The sequence below is a fragment of the Ailuropoda melanoleuca genome, chromosome 3, assembly GCF_002007445.2.
Source record: "Ailuropoda melanoleuca isolate Jingjing chromosome 3, ASM200744v2, whole genome shotgun sequence".
Taxonomy (NCBI): domain Eukaryota; kingdom Metazoa; phylum Chordata; class Mammalia; order Carnivora; family Ursidae; genus Ailuropoda; species Ailuropoda melanoleuca.
Genome location: NC_048220.1, coordinates 61,959,888 through 61,978,716, shown reverse-complemented (window position 1 = coordinate 61,978,716; position 18,829 = coordinate 61,959,888). Strand labels below are relative to the sequence as shown.

The 18,829-nt window shown below is 37.7% G+C and overlaps 1 protein-coding gene across 19 annotated transcripts in view; it reads left to right on the top strand.

The window, feature by feature from the left end:
- MEF2C (myocyte enhancer factor 2C) overlaps window positions 1-18,829 on the top strand; it is a 152,957-nt gene that overhangs the window by 81,431 nt on the left and 52,697 nt on the right. The window lies entirely within an intron of this gene.

Here is an 18,829-nt window from a genome sequence, read left to right as displayed (position 1 = left end):
AATATATTTGTAGAATAAATAAGCAGAAGGAGACAATTATAGCAGGGTATGTCCGAGTGATTATCACATAGCATAATGTTATAAATCTAAAGTATGAAAAATGCTTTTATAGCTCCAATATAGCTTCATTAAAATTTGGCAACTTTTATCAAAGCACAATCAAGAAACCAAATCCAGATCTATTCTAATACACTAACCACTAGTCATTATATGACTATTCACATTTAAATGAATTAAAATTAGATAAGATGTCCAGTTCAGTCCCCCGTTTGCACTACCCACATTTTAAGGGCTCAGTAGCCACATCCAACTAGTGACTGCCAGATGGCACAGGGAAGATGTAAAATGCATTGATCATCACAGAAAGTTCCATGCAACAGCGCTGGTCTAGATTGAAATGTGAAAAGAGAGGCATTTAGGGGCACCTGGGTGGCTCAGTTGGTTAAGCGACTGTCTTCGGCTCAGGTCACGATCCCAGGGCCCTGGGATCCAGCCCCACATTGGGCTCCCCCTGCTCTGCAGGGAGCCTGCTTCTCCCTCTGCCTACCACTCCCCCTGCTTTTGCGCTCTCTCTGTCTCTGTCAAATAAATAAATAAAGTCTTAAAAAAGAAAGAGAGAGAGGCATTTAAACTAATTGGGTTCTCAAATTAACACCAAGATTAGTTCTTCAATATAAAATTTGAGGAGTGCATTTCAGAAGTAAAGAATCATGTAACAGTGACATTTTAGAATCCAGAGCATAAATGTTCACTACGAGAGACACCAGTTTGGAACTAAACACTCAGTGTAAAACTAAAAACATATTTTACCCCTAAACCAATAACCACAGAGTCAATCGGTAAACTTACTACCTGGTCAGAAAGCACTTGCAAATTGTCCAGACTGACAAGGAGCTAAGCCCTGTGTGCTGTTTTTAAAATGTGAAGCTTGTGAACGGAAAGGGGGTAGACCTTTCTTGTTACTATTTTAAATTTACTTGAGGCAACATGAATCAGTATTTAACTTTATAGTTAGTAATTTCATTTCTTCAGAAAAGCAGGTTGTTTTCTTTATGAAGGAACTTAGAGAAATAATATTCTTGAAGTACATTAAAAATTCTTCTTAGGTTACTATAAAATATAATTAAAATAGTTCTTACTGCAAGTAGCTCGGTAGCTCTCTTCTATCCTCTGTTAAACCAAGTATATAATTGCTTTTCAGTAGATAGTACTGAAAAATGAAGAAAGCATTAGTATATTCCATACAGGATTTAAACCTTCGGTGTCGAGGCTTCCAAAAAAAAGGGGAAAAAATGATTTTGTAAAAACAAGGTCTTGCAAATTTCTACTAAATTGTAATGTTCATTTTAATTTATATATCTATAAAAGACTTTTACTAGTCCCTATGAATCACATTTATATTTATTCCCCAAAGTCTAAGAGAAGAAATGGGCCTAAAAATGTATTCGTATTTGTCATAGCTACCAAGTAGATTTTTGTATGTCGAATTTGAAGATTCGTTTCTTTTTAAAAATAAGATTTTTGCTTAATTTACATGCATTTTATAAACATGAAAAGCTGCTTCACATCTCATTTATTAAGAACATAAAAAAAAGGAACATCATTGTTGAACAAAGAAAGTGCATGTTAAATTACTTAAGTTATATGCACTAGGCCATAAAACTGAATTTCCTCTCATATGCTGCTGCACAGCTCTAAGGGCGTATGGGCATTAGTACTAACACAGACTCGGCAGAAAATTATTTAATAGTAGAAAAGACAACAGGTTTCAAAATACAGCCCTTTTCTCACTAATGTAATCTCTTTGTCATGGTTAATCACCACCACTTTATTTTACATGATCAGTCTTGAACTGGAACAAACAAAAGTTCTCATGTTCGGGTTTTTTCTCCCCCCTCATATCTGAAAGTGAAAGGGGAAAAATATTTAGCCTGGATCGTAATAGTCACTTTTTAAGTGATATTTACAGATTTCATGGCATATGGAATTTGGTGTTGGACAACATATTTAAATCAGGCTAGTGATTGATAGTGTCTCAGTAAATGTAGCGTTGCTTGGCTTTAAAAGTATCAGATCAGATATCAAAGAATAGAACATCCTTCCTTCCTCAGGATTGGTTACTGAATATATCACCAGGGAATATTCAAAAGTGAAGTTTTAGGAACAATTCCAGAGTCCTGCCTAGAGAGTCGGAATAAAAGATGATAAGTCTTTTAATCAAATGATACTTATTATTTCAGTTCCCCCACTGAATTTTTTTTAAAGTTATTATTGTAAGTCTGTTTCCCTTCCCCGAAAGATATAATGGTGTTTTATTTATCGCCGTTAACTCCAACGGCCATCTCAATGAATGGCACGTTGCAGACATTCAATAAATATTTTATACACACACATATATTTGTGTATATATACGTATGTGTATATACATACATATATATAAAAGAACTTACTGATGGACATTATAGTATAAATAAAATTAAACTTTACCAAGTTTTCCTTGTTGAAGTCAGATATGTTCTAATAATAATAAAGGTGAGAATCTTTCAAGTGAACCTGAGATGAATAAAGTTGTTTCTCTGTAAGAAAAAAATAGGCACAGCACACCACGTAGAAATAACTACCTATAGTAATGGTGGAAAGTAAAAGACCAACATACGTTGATTCCTGGGGAAGAGAGAGGTGACCTGTTGGTACTTTGGCCAGGCTCTGACAAGAGGGATCATTAGGTCTCCAGTGAAATGACTCTAGTCCAGTCTGAATCACTGGGACTCTTTCTGAAAGGCTGATGGACCCACTGGTATGGGGCAGAGCCAGAAGTCTGTTTCTGACCAGTTGCCCAGGTGATGCTGATGCTGCTAGGTGGCGCATTAAACTTTGTGAGCAGCAACGACCTAAACTTCCCTTTCCAAACATCTGCTGTCTCCAGCATGGAGTTTGAAAGTGCATTTTTAAACATTTCCTCTTTGTAGCTTTACTGAGGTCTAGAATCATACCATAAAGTAGTTTTTTTTAAAGCGATATTTGGTGAAACTAGCTCTTGAAAGCAAGTGCGTTAGGTCTTCGGAAGTATGATGTAAAAGGCCTGTCACTACCCAGTTGAGTCACCCTGTGTGTCTTGAGCACTGCATCTCCTGGTCCCTGCCCTTGTGAGTGCCTGTCAGTTGGTAGTGGCTGCCTGGAACACGTATTGAGGAAGATTTTGAGTCCTTCTGAAAGCAGATAGCGGGCGTGTGTGATGTGATTGGTTTGCGTGTGTGTTATGAGTGCAGAGAATAGTGGCGGCCATGCATTCCTCCTCATCTTCACGGTCAAATAATTCATAGAACATTCTGAGGAAAGACTTGAGACTTGATCACTGAAAGGACTGTAATTAGGCAAGTGCTGCAAATGTGTACAACAGATTGGGTGGACAGATTATGTTATTGGAAATATATCTCATTTTATTAATAGCTGTTTTGCATATTATCCAGTCGTCTCAAGGGCATTTACTGTAGTCTCTGTTACCCTGAAATTTAGCCACCCGATGGAAGTTTCTTTATAAGGAAAAAAAATTTCCTGTCAATTATTTCTAAAGGTCATAGAGTTAATGACTAGCTGGGAGGTTAATTAGATTCTGAAAGCCTCTTCATATCAATTAAATCTCTTATCTTTATGTTTTAGTAAATAAACTCAGTAACTACTTAGAGCTACTGTTTTAGGATAAGAAACACTGTAAACAGTAAACTGTACAATGGGTATTTGGGGTTTTTTCTCACATCTCAGAAAGCATGATTACAAAATAAACATATATGAATTGGTGATAGTATCTTTTATTCTAGAATTTCTGAATTAGATAATTTATTTTTCAAAATTACATGCAAATGACTCCTTAGTCATAAACAAATGCCTTCAGTGTAACCTCTAGAAAACCATTGCAGAGAGGAAAAAGTAAGGTCAGAGTTACCCTGAGAATGAGCTACTAGTAAAAAACCAACTCTAGTCTCTGTGGTTCCAGAAACCTGTCTCCTTTCAGAGTTACTATATGCATTTGTAAATGAGTGATATATTTAGTGCCTATGGCCCAACAATTACAAACCCAATCATTTCTGTCATGTGAATTCTCTTTGGATAATATAACCAGATTTCAGAATGAAATGATATAGATCTGCATTAATCAGTAAGGTAGCCACTAGCAACATGTGGCTATTTAAATTTAAGTTAATTGAAATGAAATAAAATTTAAAAGTTCAGCTACTAAGTGCCCCTGGGTGGCTCAGTCGGTTGAGTGTCTGACTCGTGGTTTCCGCTCAGGTCATGATCTCAGGGTGGTGAGATATCAAGCCCCGTGTTGAGCTCCAAGCTCGGCAAGGAGTCTGCTTGAGATTCGTTCCCCCACATTTCCCTCCCCCTGTGCTTCACCCCCAACTAGTGCTAGCGCTCTCTCACTCTCTAAAATAAATAAATTAATTAAATCTTTAAAAAATAAATAAATAGAAGTTCAGCTTCTAGTCTCACTAGCCACATTTCAAGTACTTGATTGCCGCATATGATTGATGGATCCCATATTGGTCAGGACAGGTCTAGAAATATGCGTCATCCTAGAAAGCTTTCCCTGGGCAGTGCTGCTGTAAGGGGTGAAACTGGCGAATCCAGTGCTCTTGTTCATGATGTAATTGCATGATGGTTGATGGATACACCTAATAAAGAGCCTGTCAACCGGAGAAGATGTGCGCAGCCATTTCATCTTTTGTTCCTGAGCAGATGTTTACTCCATGCCCATCGTGTGTCAGGGTCTGGGTCAGGGCACAGAAACCCAATCAGGAAAGCTGAGCCACTAAGTCAATGTTTAATCCCAGGAGTAGAGCATTTGTTAAGATAAATGTGATTTTGTGGATTGAGGTGAGAGGGAACACCAAGGCTGGGACTGACATAAGGAATGAGAGCAAATGGAAGAAGGGATAGGAAAGAAGAGTTGTAGGGAAAGAGAAACAAGCTAGGTCAATTCTGGACTTTCCTACAAGGAAAGAAAGAGCACTCATGCACCTGGTTTCTTCTGATTTTTCTTCATTGGAAATGTGAGAATTTTATCTTCACCCAGGCTTCATGACCGGGGTCTCCTTAAAATGTGGTGGTTCTGAATAAATAGTATGGGAGAGGGAGAGAAAGCTGCTGAGTGATTTTCCTGAAGAATGTTGTTGAAGCATTATCATGAGAGCTCACCTTTTAAATTTTACATTTAGGAAACAGAACTTTAAAAGCCCCACAGATTTGGAGAGAAATTAAGTTCTAGTTATAGCAACATCACACACTAGTTCTCTAACCTGGGGCAAGTTAGTTAACCATCTTGACTTCAGGTTCCTGCTCTGAGTCAGTATTCTTAACCCTGACCCAGACTTCCTCGCAGGCTGTTGTGATGATTACAGGCTATAAAAGATGTCAGAGTCCATTGTAAACTGTTAAGTTATATAAGCTGTTTTTATTTTCAACATCAAGGGGAGAGTTTAGGTAATGAATGTTGTTTAACCAAAGGAGAGAGAAGAAGCAAATTCTTAATTTGGGAATAAATCTATAACATTTTATATTCATAAGTATATAAGTATACCATTCTTATATAAATAATGGTATTTTATATAAGTTTATAGAACAAAGGCCAATGAATTTTCTTTTCCCCAGGCATTTGTGAAATATTCTGTATGTGCAGGGTGAGTGGGAAACACAACAATGATGATGATGTGTCCAGCACCCTCCAAGGCAGATAGTCCAGTATGGACAAAGCATACGCAGGGCTTATCTTTCATTCAGCAGATATTGATGAACATAAAGACCATGTGCCAACATTGTACTAGTTATTGATGATACATCTGTGACAATCCGACCTAGCAGTCTAAACCGAAAGACAGAGTGTGCAATGTGTTATCTGAGGCAAAAGAAAGTAATTGCAACTGTGAGCACCTGAAAACATCTCACAGTGGTTCTAGATGAAACTATGACTTTGAATGATAAGTAGGTAAGTTGATAGGCTAAACCAATCTGCAAGTCATTTATTCCCAATTAAAATAAAAGCGAGACTAAAACAGGTAACAGTGTATAGACATATAAATGCATACACACACACACACAGATATACACACACATATTTATGTGTATATATACTGTGTAGTAGCCTTTATTTTGGTTTCTGGTTGGCATTGGATTTTTTAATATATGGTTTCTCTGTAAGCATGTGGTTATAATTTTTAGAGAAAATCTATAGAATACCAATGTTAGGAAAATGCAGTGAATATAATTGCCTTTAAGTTTGATAAAAGGTTCTCTGGTGCTAAGAATGGAAACCTTAAGACTACATCCCACATCCTTGGTTTAACTTTACATATGAGGTTTTCCCCCCTCTCTGTGAATTCTAAAACATGATACATCTGGCTGAGAGGCTGGAAAATTGTTACATGCCTGTGTAACATTCTTATAACCTAATCGTTCTACAACTTTTCTCGCAGTTTAATCATTGGAGAATGTTCTTTGCTTTTGTAGTCACTGTTTCACATAGTAACAGCTTGTTGTATTTTGGTCTGTTTGCCAGAGGGTAGGTTTATTTTTAAAACCCTGAACTCTGAATTTTTCTTTATTTTTCCAAGATTGAAAGCAGCTGAAATGCCTGGAGTTACAGGTTGAAGGCTGCCTTACAATATGTGAAGGGAAGCTTCTTTCCCTCCTCCCTTTGTGTGTGTGCGTGTGTGTGTGTGTGTGTGTGTGTGTGTTTAAATTTTTTCCTAACAAATGTCTTCTAACTGGTAGTTGTCTAAAAATAGAAAACTGCCTAACTAAAAATAGCCTGGCTCTCAGTCGTGCCAAGGAAAATGGAGAGGAATAGGCGTGGAATAGAAGGCTGAGTAATCCAGTTCTATTCATTCAGAGAAACCTTTGAGAATGCGGGCGATGATAAAGTGCCCTCAAAAAACCACAGGCCTGACTCTCTCTTCAGACTTCTAGGTGCCAATAAACATTTTAGCCCCAGGATACATTTTTTTTTTCATAGGTTGTAAACATTTTCTGAAAGACAAGGCTTTGTTTCACAGACCCTGACAAACTGCCATAACCAACTCTCCTAAGCTCTTAAAAGTTCATAATTGTAAGATGTATTTTAAAAGAGCATCTTAAATGAAAGTATTGTAAAATAATGTACATCATGTAATAATTAGGAGAAAACTGTTACAATAAAAACTGCTTACTGCTTGCAATTAAACTCAAAACTTTAAAGTTTCACAGAAAGTTATCCCTGTGACTCACGTAGCTAAAGAGAACTCCTGACTTAGTTTAACTCCCTTAGATACAGAAATTCTTTTAAGTGTACATCCCCTTGATATACCAATATTTAGTCTCTTACAATTACAGTTTCTATCCAGGCAGATTTTCTCTTTCGATTTTTTAGCTGGAGTAGAAACTACCTTCAAACATAACATTTCAAGAGTAGAATGGCTTGGAGTTTCGAGAAATGGATTTTTGAGTAAGTCATAAAAAAAAAATACATAGGCCAGTTTTGCAATGGTAACGCTTTTTTTTTTTTCCATTTTGTTTTGCTTAAGTAATATGAATAATCAGGTCAAACATAGCAACAGGGTGTGGAAATGTCAGCACAGTTCATGGGGTTATACGGGTCTGAGCATTGTTATGTTCAGTTCCTGTAATGATGCTAGTGATAAGAGTCTTGAGACAAAGGACGATAATTGATGGAAAGAGCCTTAAATCATTGCTAGAAGAATCAAGGTCCTTGTATCTGTGTACATCGACTCTTCTGGTCTCCTTCCGTCTTGTAAAGCATTTCGTCGTCTTGCATGGTGGCCCCCTACTGCTCTTTGTAATAGATGCAGACCACAAGTGATTCCTTCATGCAGCATACAGGCTGTAATTGTGTCTGTGTGGTGTATTAGTAATTACCAAGCTGAATTCCCATATTGTATCTTTACTGCAGGCATGGAAAAATAGGACATACAACCCTACATAGACGTTTTCAACCTAGATAGTGAACCACTTAGAGCTACATTCCAGGGACAAAGCCTTTTATTTGCATACTTTTTAAACAAAATTTTCATTGTTGAGTCATTTGTGCTATGCAGGATAAATTCAGTTTTGGAAATAATTACCTCTGATATATTCATTTCTGACTCTTCAGCAAAACCTTTGTAATATGGAAAATATTTGCTGTTTTTAATTGCTAAAATCATTTTAATATTGCTAGATATAATAGTGATACAAGATATAATAATTATGCTAGACTATCATGTAGAGAGAATAGTGCGTGGATCACTACATATAACAGGTTGTATAGCATTCATAAACATTAAATAATATGATTGTTTTAGCAGCATTTTAATGTTAAATGGTGATATTTTCATATATACTTTATTGATTTTTGGCTCAAGCATTGTTAAACTTCAGAAAAAGCTGACAATGAATTTTTGTTGCAGTAAACAGATACAAATTAATAATTAATTTCTTTGCTATAAAATTTGCATCCATCCTTTATGTATTACATAGCCAATATTGATTTGACTACCTCCTAATCTTTGGGGATTTGAAATGTTTACGGTATTATTTATCTATAATAGAAGCCAAAATAATGTAAGCAAATTGGTTTAAACAAGAGAAGGTATGTTATTTTATGCATCAAATGCTCATAAGGACAGCTAAAAACTATTAAATACAGTGACGAAGAAATTAATGTGGCCATTTCATTAGCAATAGCAAATGACATTAGATTTATTTTGTGAATTATTAAAGCATGCAAGAGTTCGATTCCATTTTCACCTTCAAATTTAAAAGTCACCAATATGTGTATTTTAGAAATATGCTTCCACTGTTATCTGTGGATATTTTTATTCTAGCAATAATTATTACATTCCTAGGATGTAGAGAACTTTATAATGATGCAGGAGACATAGAAGTTTGGAAGATATAGTCAATGACATCACAAAACTTAACAGTCTAGCTAAGATAGAAAATACACACATGAATCAACTGGACGAAACAACATAGAAGACCCTGTAAGATATTTGGGGGAGGCAGAATAGCATAGTGAGAACATCAGCCTGAACTAGACTGCATGAGTTTTGTTTTGTTTTGTTTTTATTATGTTCAGTTAGCCAGCATATAGTACATCATTAGTTTTCGTCGCAGCGTTCAATGATTCATTAGTTACATATAACACCCAGGGCACATCACAACACATGCCCTCCTTAATACCCAACTCCCCCGCCCCCCTCCTTTCTGAAACCCCAGTCTGTTTCCCGGGGTCCATAGTCTCTCATGGTTCATCTCCCTCTCTGTTTTCTCCCCCTTCAGATTTCTTTCCCATCCCCTATGGTCCTCTGTGCTATTGCTTATGTTCCACATATGAGTGAAACCATATGGTAATTGTCTTTCTCTGCTTGATTTACTTCACTCAGCATAATCCCCTCCAGTTCCATCCATGTTGATGCAAACGGTGGGTATTCATCCTTTCTGATGGCTGAGTAATAGTCCATTGTATGAGTTTTTATCCCATCTCCCTCGCTCACTGGTTGTATTTCCCCAGACAAGTTACTTAGGCTGTCTGTTGCTTACATCTTGTAAATGGGGGTTAACAATAGCCCCTGGGATCTAATTATTATGATAATTAAATTATTGAACATTTATAAAACGCTTAGAATGGGGTCTGGCACATAGTAAGGTTCTTGGTGATGACTGTGATGATAATGATACCCTGGTACTTGAAATCAAGTACTAACCTCTAGGAAGTAGAATTTTAAAAGTCAGGAGAGGGGCGCCTGGCTGGCTCAGCTGGTTGACCGTCCGAATCTTGGTTTCGGCTCAGGTCGTGGTCTCGCCGTGGTGGGATCGAGCCCCGTGTTGGGCTCAGTGCTGAGCGCTGAGTCTGCTTCAGATTCTCGTTCTGTCCGCCTCTGCTCTTCCCTCCCACAAATAAATAAAAACCTTTTAAAAAAGTCAGGAGGAGGTGAGTGATAAGTAGATATTTTTAGTCTCAAACAAATGAAGTTCAGACGGATATAAATTGAAGAAGAGAATGTGGGCAAATCTTTTGAAAGACTAATTATGGGGGCGCCTGGGTGGCTCAGTCCTTTAAGCATCTGCCTTTGGCTTAGGTCATGGTCTCAAGGTCCTGGGATCGAGCCCTGAATCGGGTTTCCTGCTCAGCGGGGAGCCTGTTTCTCCCTCTGCTTCTGTGATCTCTCTTGCTCTTACTCTCTCTCAAATAAATAAATAAGATCATTGAAAAAAAAAGACCAATTATGCAAAGATCCACAAGAAGAAATGATCAAGGGCATGAAAAAGAGTAGCTTTATATGAATAAAATGTTCACATACAGGAGTTATAAGGAAGATGGCAAGGTAAATCAAGTGCTCTAAATGTTTGGTGTGGAATTAGATGCAATACAGTAGGTATGAGAAAGACACTGGATGGCCTCAAGCAGTAGGATAGCATAATGACAATACTTTAGGAAAATTCTACTGGAAAATATAACTATCTCTAGATGGAAGCAATTTAATTGTAAAAAGCGGAAATGCCAAGTTATTTTAATTTTTATAGTAACATATGTATGTGTGCATGCTAAAAATCCTGAAGCCTTTCATTATACTTACATATTTTAAACCATTTACATCATTCTATAAACATCTTTGATAATCATAATGCAATTATGATTATATAATAATTATAATATAAAACAAGTTGTTTTGAAATATGCATACAATTTCAGTATACTGATAATATGCACATGCATTTCTCTGGCTAAGGATTATTTGTCATATATAGTATGTTAAAGGAGCAAATTATGGAGACCTCAGGAGATATTTTTGAGCTATATAATCTTCTCTAGATTAAATCGAAGAAGAAATCAAAATCTATAAATACAGAAGTTCCTATAAGGTATGTGCATTTTCTGACCACATAAATGATCAGGATTCTGGATACAATACTTGCAAATATAAAAACTCTACCCTCATACTTTCAGATTTATAATCTAAAAGCCCAGCCTTTTCATCGTAAGATAATGTGGCATAGGAAAAGAGACAAGTTTTAGATTCCAACAAACCTGGTTTCTACAACTTTCATAAACTCCGTGCTTTGGGGCAAGTTTCTAAATCTCCACCAAATACCTGCTTTCTAAGCAGTAAAGTAGTGATGATAAATCTCACTTTTGGTCTTTTTTGTAAGAATCAACTCATAGCATGTACATATATATCCACTACCACATGTTGGACACATTATGCTCGTAAACATGTCCTTTCCTTTTCTGCTTCTCCTTCCTACAAGTGTAAATTTAGGCAAAATTTTTAACTTTTTGCTCTCTCTCACACACACACATACACAAATGGGACATAGAAATCTTCAGCGTGTTTTCTGATTATGTTCAAACAAAACACATTTTATAAACTTACATATATGTGTAACTATTTCTTGCATATGAGGTTATGAAATTCTTTAGAGATAAGAGTCACTATACAGATTCTAGAACTAAGGAAAAGGTAGGGAAAAACTTGGATTCTATTAAGTCAAAACAGAATTGATTTAAAAAAAATAGGTGGAACTCTGTCATAGGGGCTTGCCCAAGTTCTGTTGTGAACTCTGGTATATAGTTAGGATGTAATTTATTCCCTAGTGTTCCCTTTGAACTACTACGTATCCAGGGAAGAGCACACTTAGACAAGGAAAGGGAGGGTAGGGAGAGGGAGGAAGGGAAGGGGGGGGTTGATTAAGATTTTAAGGCAATGAAAGTAATTAGCAAAGCTAAGACAAGAGTGTTCCTGCACTGCCAGTTTCTTCTCTGATGCAAAAACAAATAATTGATTTTTATTTAAATACTAGCCAGCCAACAGTGTCTAGTGTGATGATATTGTTAATGATAAAATATATCTATCTTACATTGCTTCTAACTTGTATCTTTGCCCTAGCTCCCTCAGTATTTTGATGGCAGTAAGGATACATGCTCTTGGAAATGAGCCAAGCACACGCTAACGCATTATACATTTGGCTTGGTTCCAAGTGAACAGGTGTTTTAAATATTCCAGTCACATACCCACAATGTATATTGCTACTGGGGAGAGGATATCATTTCTGAATCACTGATGTTTGTTTGACTCTGTTCCGAACCACACCTATTTTGCACTCTGAAGATTTAACAAAGATGAAATGTGGTTTGAGGAAGGATGACCATCAAAGCCCTACTTTTACTGATAGGAGGTGCAGCAAATTTATAGTTCTAAACTCTGCACCTGATGTCTGGCTACGGAGATCAAAGTACTTGCTGCTCTACATTAGAAGAAGGGAAACTCAGAGCATTCCACAACTGAGTTTGTACAAATATGAGAGATTTTATTTATGTTATAGAAAAATATGATAAATCATATGATAGAAATTTTCGTTATGGGGGCCCCTGGGTGGCATAGCGGTTAAGCATCTGCCTTCGGCTCAGGGCATGATCCCGGCATTATGGGATCGAGCCCCACATCAGGCTCTTCCGCTATGAGCCTGCTTCTTCCTCTCCCACTCCCCCTGCTTGTGTTCCCTCTTTAGCTGGCTGTCTCTATCTCTGCCGAATAAATAAATAAAATCTAAAAAAAAAAAAAAAAAGAAAGAAAGAAATTTTCGTTATGATTAGGGGAAGAAATTTATTTTCTATTAGAAGCCATCATTCAGTTTGCAGACATACTACAATTAAACAACCTAACTTTTCTGGGGTCTAAATTATGAAATTGAAATATTTTCTTTTTTTTTAAGATTTTATTTATTTATTTGACAGAGATAGAGATAGCCAGCGAGAGAGGGAACACAAGCAGGGGGAGTGGGAGAGGAAGAAGCAGGCTCATAGCGGAGGAGCCTGATGTGGGGCTTGATCCCATAACGCCGGGATCACACCCTGAGCCGAAGGCAGACACTTAACGACTGCGCCACCCAGGCGCCCCTGAAATATTTTCTTTTGGAGGAAAAAAGATAAAAACAACTACGCAGAAATATATCTATCCAGGAATAATTCTGAAGATCCTTTCAAAATTCTTAGCTTCATGCTGTGTGTGGGCACACACACCTGTGCACACGCTTGCTTGCTCACACACATACAAGATATGTACACATAACACATGTAGTTAATGTGAGACTGGCAATTTCCAGCAGATGAACTCAGGTATATAACTTCTGTCTCACTGTTCACAAGTTCCTGTGTCAGATCAACAAAACTCATTGATTTCTATCTGTCCCTTTGGCTTCAGCAATAAAATAATGCAAGAAGGTGGAGACAGAGGTTGGGGGGCGGAGAGGTTCTAACTTCTCCCAGCCACCTGCCTTAACTTCATACTTCATCTCAGTATAGATTGCATTCCTCTGGCCATTAGTCAATAGTGTGCATTACCTCATGGAAACAGACTCTGAACCATGGTTTGCTTCCTCTTTTAATGATACCGTTTCGCCTCATCTTTTAACTGTGGTCTTTAAAAAGAAGTGGGATTCTATTCAGAATGATGGTGATGGCTGTTTGGGGCATTTTAAAACTATTAGGTGGTTAATGTGTGGTTAATATTATTTATTCAACAGAACATTGACTTTAAACCCATGTAAAAAGCCAAGTATCATAATTGTAAACTTCTTTTAAATGTTATACAACTTTGTTTAATTTCAATTTTCAAAAAATTCAGTTTCCCATCTAAGATATTCATGTATTGGCCAGGCTGGGGAAGCCTCCAGAGAAAACAGGGCAGCTCAGCCACTGCGGAAGCCGCATCAGTGACTGTGGGTGGCATTTCTCTGCTGAGTCAGGCTTGTGCCAGGCCTTCCCTCTGCTTTTACTAACTGTGGATTTACTGACAAGATGCAAAAACCCAAGTCTTGCGGTTCTTGAAGCTCTCCTGCAGTTTTTCCTTTTTCCTTGGGACTTTGGGAAATTTTCACTTAAGAAAATCCCATCTTGCTATGTCTTCCTTGTAACTGTTGAAAAAAACTGGGAACTTTTACAGTCACTCCCTTCACTTTTTCTCCCTTCTGGGCTATAAAGTAACACAGTATTATCCATATCATTTTGAAAACCAGGAAAAAAGGGAAGAGCTTCTGTTTTAAAAGGAGAATTTGTATAGTTCATACACGATTTCTTCATGATCCCATAGTATTGGCCAGAGAGAAACAATAGTCCCTCCATAAAGGTATGTATTTCTTTTCTTTTCCCCTACCTCCCCCCACAACCCCAGCAAAAGTGTTACCAGCTTTGGCATCCCTTATCTACCCAAGGAAATTGAAATGAAGAGCTGGGCAGTTAGCTTGGGCATCAGAAGAGTATAGGCACCAAAAAATATAAGGCAAACTTTTTCTCTTATTAAAAGAGACTGAAAGTTCTTGCCAGTATTATTTTAATAATTATGTTATTGCAAAGGACTTCCTTCCTGGTCCTAAAAATGTAGGAGTGGAAAAAATTAAGCAACCTTCCTTTGCCTTAGGTTTTCAACAACCTACACTTCATTTTAACTAGGTAGCTACACCTAAATATTACGGAAGGGGACTTCCCCTCTCTTCAGTGGCTATTGCAATAACACAGTAGGAAATACATTTTAGATAAAATCATTCATCAGAAAGTGAATTCTATGACAAATATATGTCTTTATGAAAAATATAACATTTGTCAAACATTTCACCAATTTCATCTGAGAACAAAGTGTTCAAAGAAAACACTGGCATAATTTATGCCATCTTTATAATCAGATGACTTGCAGAGGCAGTATAGGGGGAGATGTACATTTTCGTACATGAGTTTATTAACTCAATTCTACTACTGACTAACTTTGCAGACTTTAGCAAGTGCTTGAACCACCTTGCACCTAGTTTTATTCATCTGTGGCGGTTATGGGGAAGAGTAGTTATGAGGGTTTAAAAAGAGATACATGCGAAGCTGCAGACTCAGTCCCGGGCACATAGGAAATGCTCCATTAATGGGAGGTGTTACTGCTGAGGAACCGATTCAGTTAAGGGGAAACTTAATATTTTGATAGTGTGGGAAGACTGGTTTAATTTCCTTTTCATGCCATAGAAGAGGAAATGTTGTTTTTATAATTACCTAATGAATAATATGGAAGAAATTATTGTGCAAATGAAAAATCTAAGTTTACCACCGAACTAACAAAATCACTGAGGATTCATAAGGTATGGAAATTGAAATACCAAACTTAAAAATCAGGTTGCAGTACATATTCAGTGATAATGCCTGAAATTATTAAAGCCCTCGTGACTACAGCAGCAGGTAGCTAATGCCGCAGGGAACAGGAGGCCAAAGCCACAGAGACTCCCCAGAGAAGGCTGTCCTGGGCCGGAGGACAGAGCAGTCTGTGGGGCTGGCAGATGCCACTTGGCCCTACTGAGTTAGACAACAGGTGCCCAGCCGCTGCCAGAAGAGGATATCAGGATGAGCAAGATTGCTGATGGCCTGTGGTAAAGCTTTATGTTAGATCATAAAGTGCTGAGCCCAGGCATGAAGAGAGGCGAGCTTACCTGCTGGGGGATCCATTGATGTGCTTACTGGATTATTTTTTCACTCTGTCCTTCATCAGACCCTCAGCTTCTCTCTCTTTTTCTCATTCCCTTCCTCCCTCCCCATATCCATTTATCTGTCTATGTATCCATCATCTATTGTCATTTTATCCTCTCTCTGTCCTTCTTGTCCTTACTTTTCTTCAGCATATACTCTCCATAACTTTGTTTTTCATTCCTTAGTGCTCTCTCAAGCTTTTGTAGCATCGTATAAAATCCAAAGTGACGAATGCAAACTAAGAATGTTACTTACTTGTATAATGTATGAAGTCATGGAAAATGTGGTTTTGTGAATGAGTTGCTCGAAGATTCTGGGACCATGGATTCATATGTGGATAACATTCATAACATAAGGAAAATAAATTGAAATGAGTTTGATTTTAATTATTGGTTAATTTAACTTGGAAACATTAATTTAGAAAAATTTAAACCTACACATAAAATAATAAGGTAGCTTAGCCTGTGTGGGCGTTCATCAGTATTTGATATTGATAATACTAGCCTTTTCAAAATGTTTATTATGAATTAAATTTTCTTTGAAAGTATTTCATCTAGGAAGAAAGATCCCTATTTGCTATAATGGACTGTGCATTAGGTATTTTCAGAATCTTCTTTGTAGATAGTTTGTATCCTATTTTTTAATGATTATACTGAATTCATTATTATCTATGCTAATGAAAAAGGACTCTTTATTCTTTTTAATTCTAGCATTGTTAACATACAGTGTTATATTAGTTTCAATTAGTTTCAATATATTAGTACAATATAGTGACTCTCTTCATTAATCAGTGCTCATCATGGTAAATGTACTCCTAAGCCCCATTACCTGTTTCACCCATCCCCCCCCCACGTCCCCTCTGGTAGCTATCAGTTTGTTCTCTTAGGAGAAGAGAGTATCTTTTGGTTTGTCTCTTTTTTTCTTTATTCATTTGTTTTGTTTCTCAAATTCCACGAATGAGTGAGATCATGTGGTATTTGTCTTTCTTTGGCTTATTTCACGTAGCATTATAAACTCTATATCCATTCATGTTGTTGCAAATGGCAAGATCTCATTCTTTTTTGTGGCTGAGTAATATTCTAGTGTGTGTGTGTGTGTGTGTGTGTGTGTGTACCACATCTTCTTTATCCATTCATCTATCAGTGGACATGGGCTACTTCCATAATTTGCTTATTGTAAATAATGCTGCAGTAAACATAGGGGTGCATATATCTTTCCAAACTAGTGTTTTTGTTTTCTTTGGATAGATACCCAGTAGTGGAATTACTGGATCATATGGTAATTCCATTTTTACTTTTTTGAGGTACCTCCATACTGTTTTCCACAGTGGCTGCACCAGTTTGAATTCCCATCAACAGTACACAGGGGTTCCTTTTTCCCCACATCCTTACCAACACTTGTTGTTACTTGTGTTTTTTATTTTAGCCATTCTGACAGGTGTGAGATAATATCCCATTGTGGCTCTGATTTGCATTTTCCTGATCATGAGTGATGTTAAGCATCTTTTCAAGTGTCTGTTGGCTATCTGTCTGTCTTCTTTGGAGAAATGTCTGTTTTTGTCTTCAGTGAGAACAGACCCTTTATATCAATATTATAAAATAGTAGAACTCCAATGTGAGTCAGGAGACAGCAACCTGTGAAAACAAATAGCTCTGGAAACCAGAGGGCAAGTCCCTCTGGCAACTTGAGTAAAGGGTCCTGCTACTAAAATGCTACTGGTACTTCTGATGTCTGTGCAGTAGGTGTTCTGGTTATGCTTCTGGTACCAGCTGGAAATAACTACATTGTAGGAAAGCAAATAGAGGCCCTTTGATTAATGAGCCCAAAATTCCCATTAATTTATGAAATTCTGGGGGCCTAATGCTCTCCTTGTTCATAAGGATAGGTAGAAGGCATGGCCCCTGCCCTCAAGGAGCTCAGTCATGCGGAGACTGAGGCAGGCACACAGTCGCCCCACAGAGAGCACAGCTGTGTTAAGACTGCAGGGAGGGCTAATCTAAATGCAGACTGGAATGGTGTCCGTGTGCTTTGTGAATACAGCAAAAGTCTCAGAGAACTGAAACTGAGCAACTGCCTAAGGAGCTTGAAGCACTTTTAATTGTAAGCACCTTTTATTTATCTGAAGCTCCTTGATTATTAAAAGGTACAGTTGAAACAAACTTTCTTCCACTGGACACCTACCCAAGGCAACTGAGCATAAAATCCACAACTTATTAACAATCCACATATAAGATTTGTGGTAATGACATACAAGCTGTAGATGATAAATAGATTAGACCCTGTCCTTCCCCGCAAGTAATTTTTAATGTGGAGGAAGAGATAAAACATATCACCAATGTAAACTTATTTGCAGAAAAGAAAGAAAGGGGCATTGTAAGTGTTCTGCTGTGCATTTTGGAGATTTGATCTCAGGGACTTTCTTAATGCCTGTTCTGAGTGTGGATAGACATTTGTTCCCAGACCAATTGACCACATCCTATAAACCTAACATCCAGTACAACAGTGTCTACCTCAAGGACAACCCGCCAAACCTAGAAGTCTTTCTTTCCCAGATCTTGACGTCCAGCCAGCATTGCTGGCCTGGTTTCCCGTTCACAGACCAGGTCTGATCGAGCCCCATAGTGTTCTTCCATCTCCTGGTCTAACTATCCCAGCCCCTGATCAGTGACCATCTCACCCATTATATCTTGGGCACTCTTTCTTAAACAGAAAGTTTTCCAGTGTATCAGCCAATGAAATGAAAATATTAATACTGCATTAACCAAATCCCGGCCAGGATGGGGAGGGGCAGAGGGGCGGGGGTTACATCAAAAGAGACAAGTAATAAGGCTAGAGACCCAGACTGCTAGCCTTTGGCAGACCAGCAAACATTACTGATGTTGAAAGCAGAGAGAAAAGGTGCAGTGTTAAAGGAAAAGGAAATTTGGATCCCCATTAACTTTGGCTTAATAATTCTGAGCCTCCTTATTATATGTCATCGGGCCCTCCTTGGCTGTCCAGAAGAGCCAACCAATTTGTTGCAATACTCTACTGTCAGATACTGCACCGGTTGCTAAGGATGGGAAGATTTCAAGAGATACGTCTTGTCTACAGGGATCTTATAATCTAGAAAATGAGACAAAAGCAAGAATACAGAGAGCAACATTATGAAATAAATGTTAATTACAAGTTCTGGAGACTCACAAAAGAGAGACACATTGATTCTCTTACCTCTCCAGTCCACAGGATTCTTTCCTTTTATAATTGGAATTTATTTGTGAAGCTGGGAGAAGGTGGGGTTAGAGAGAGTGGGTT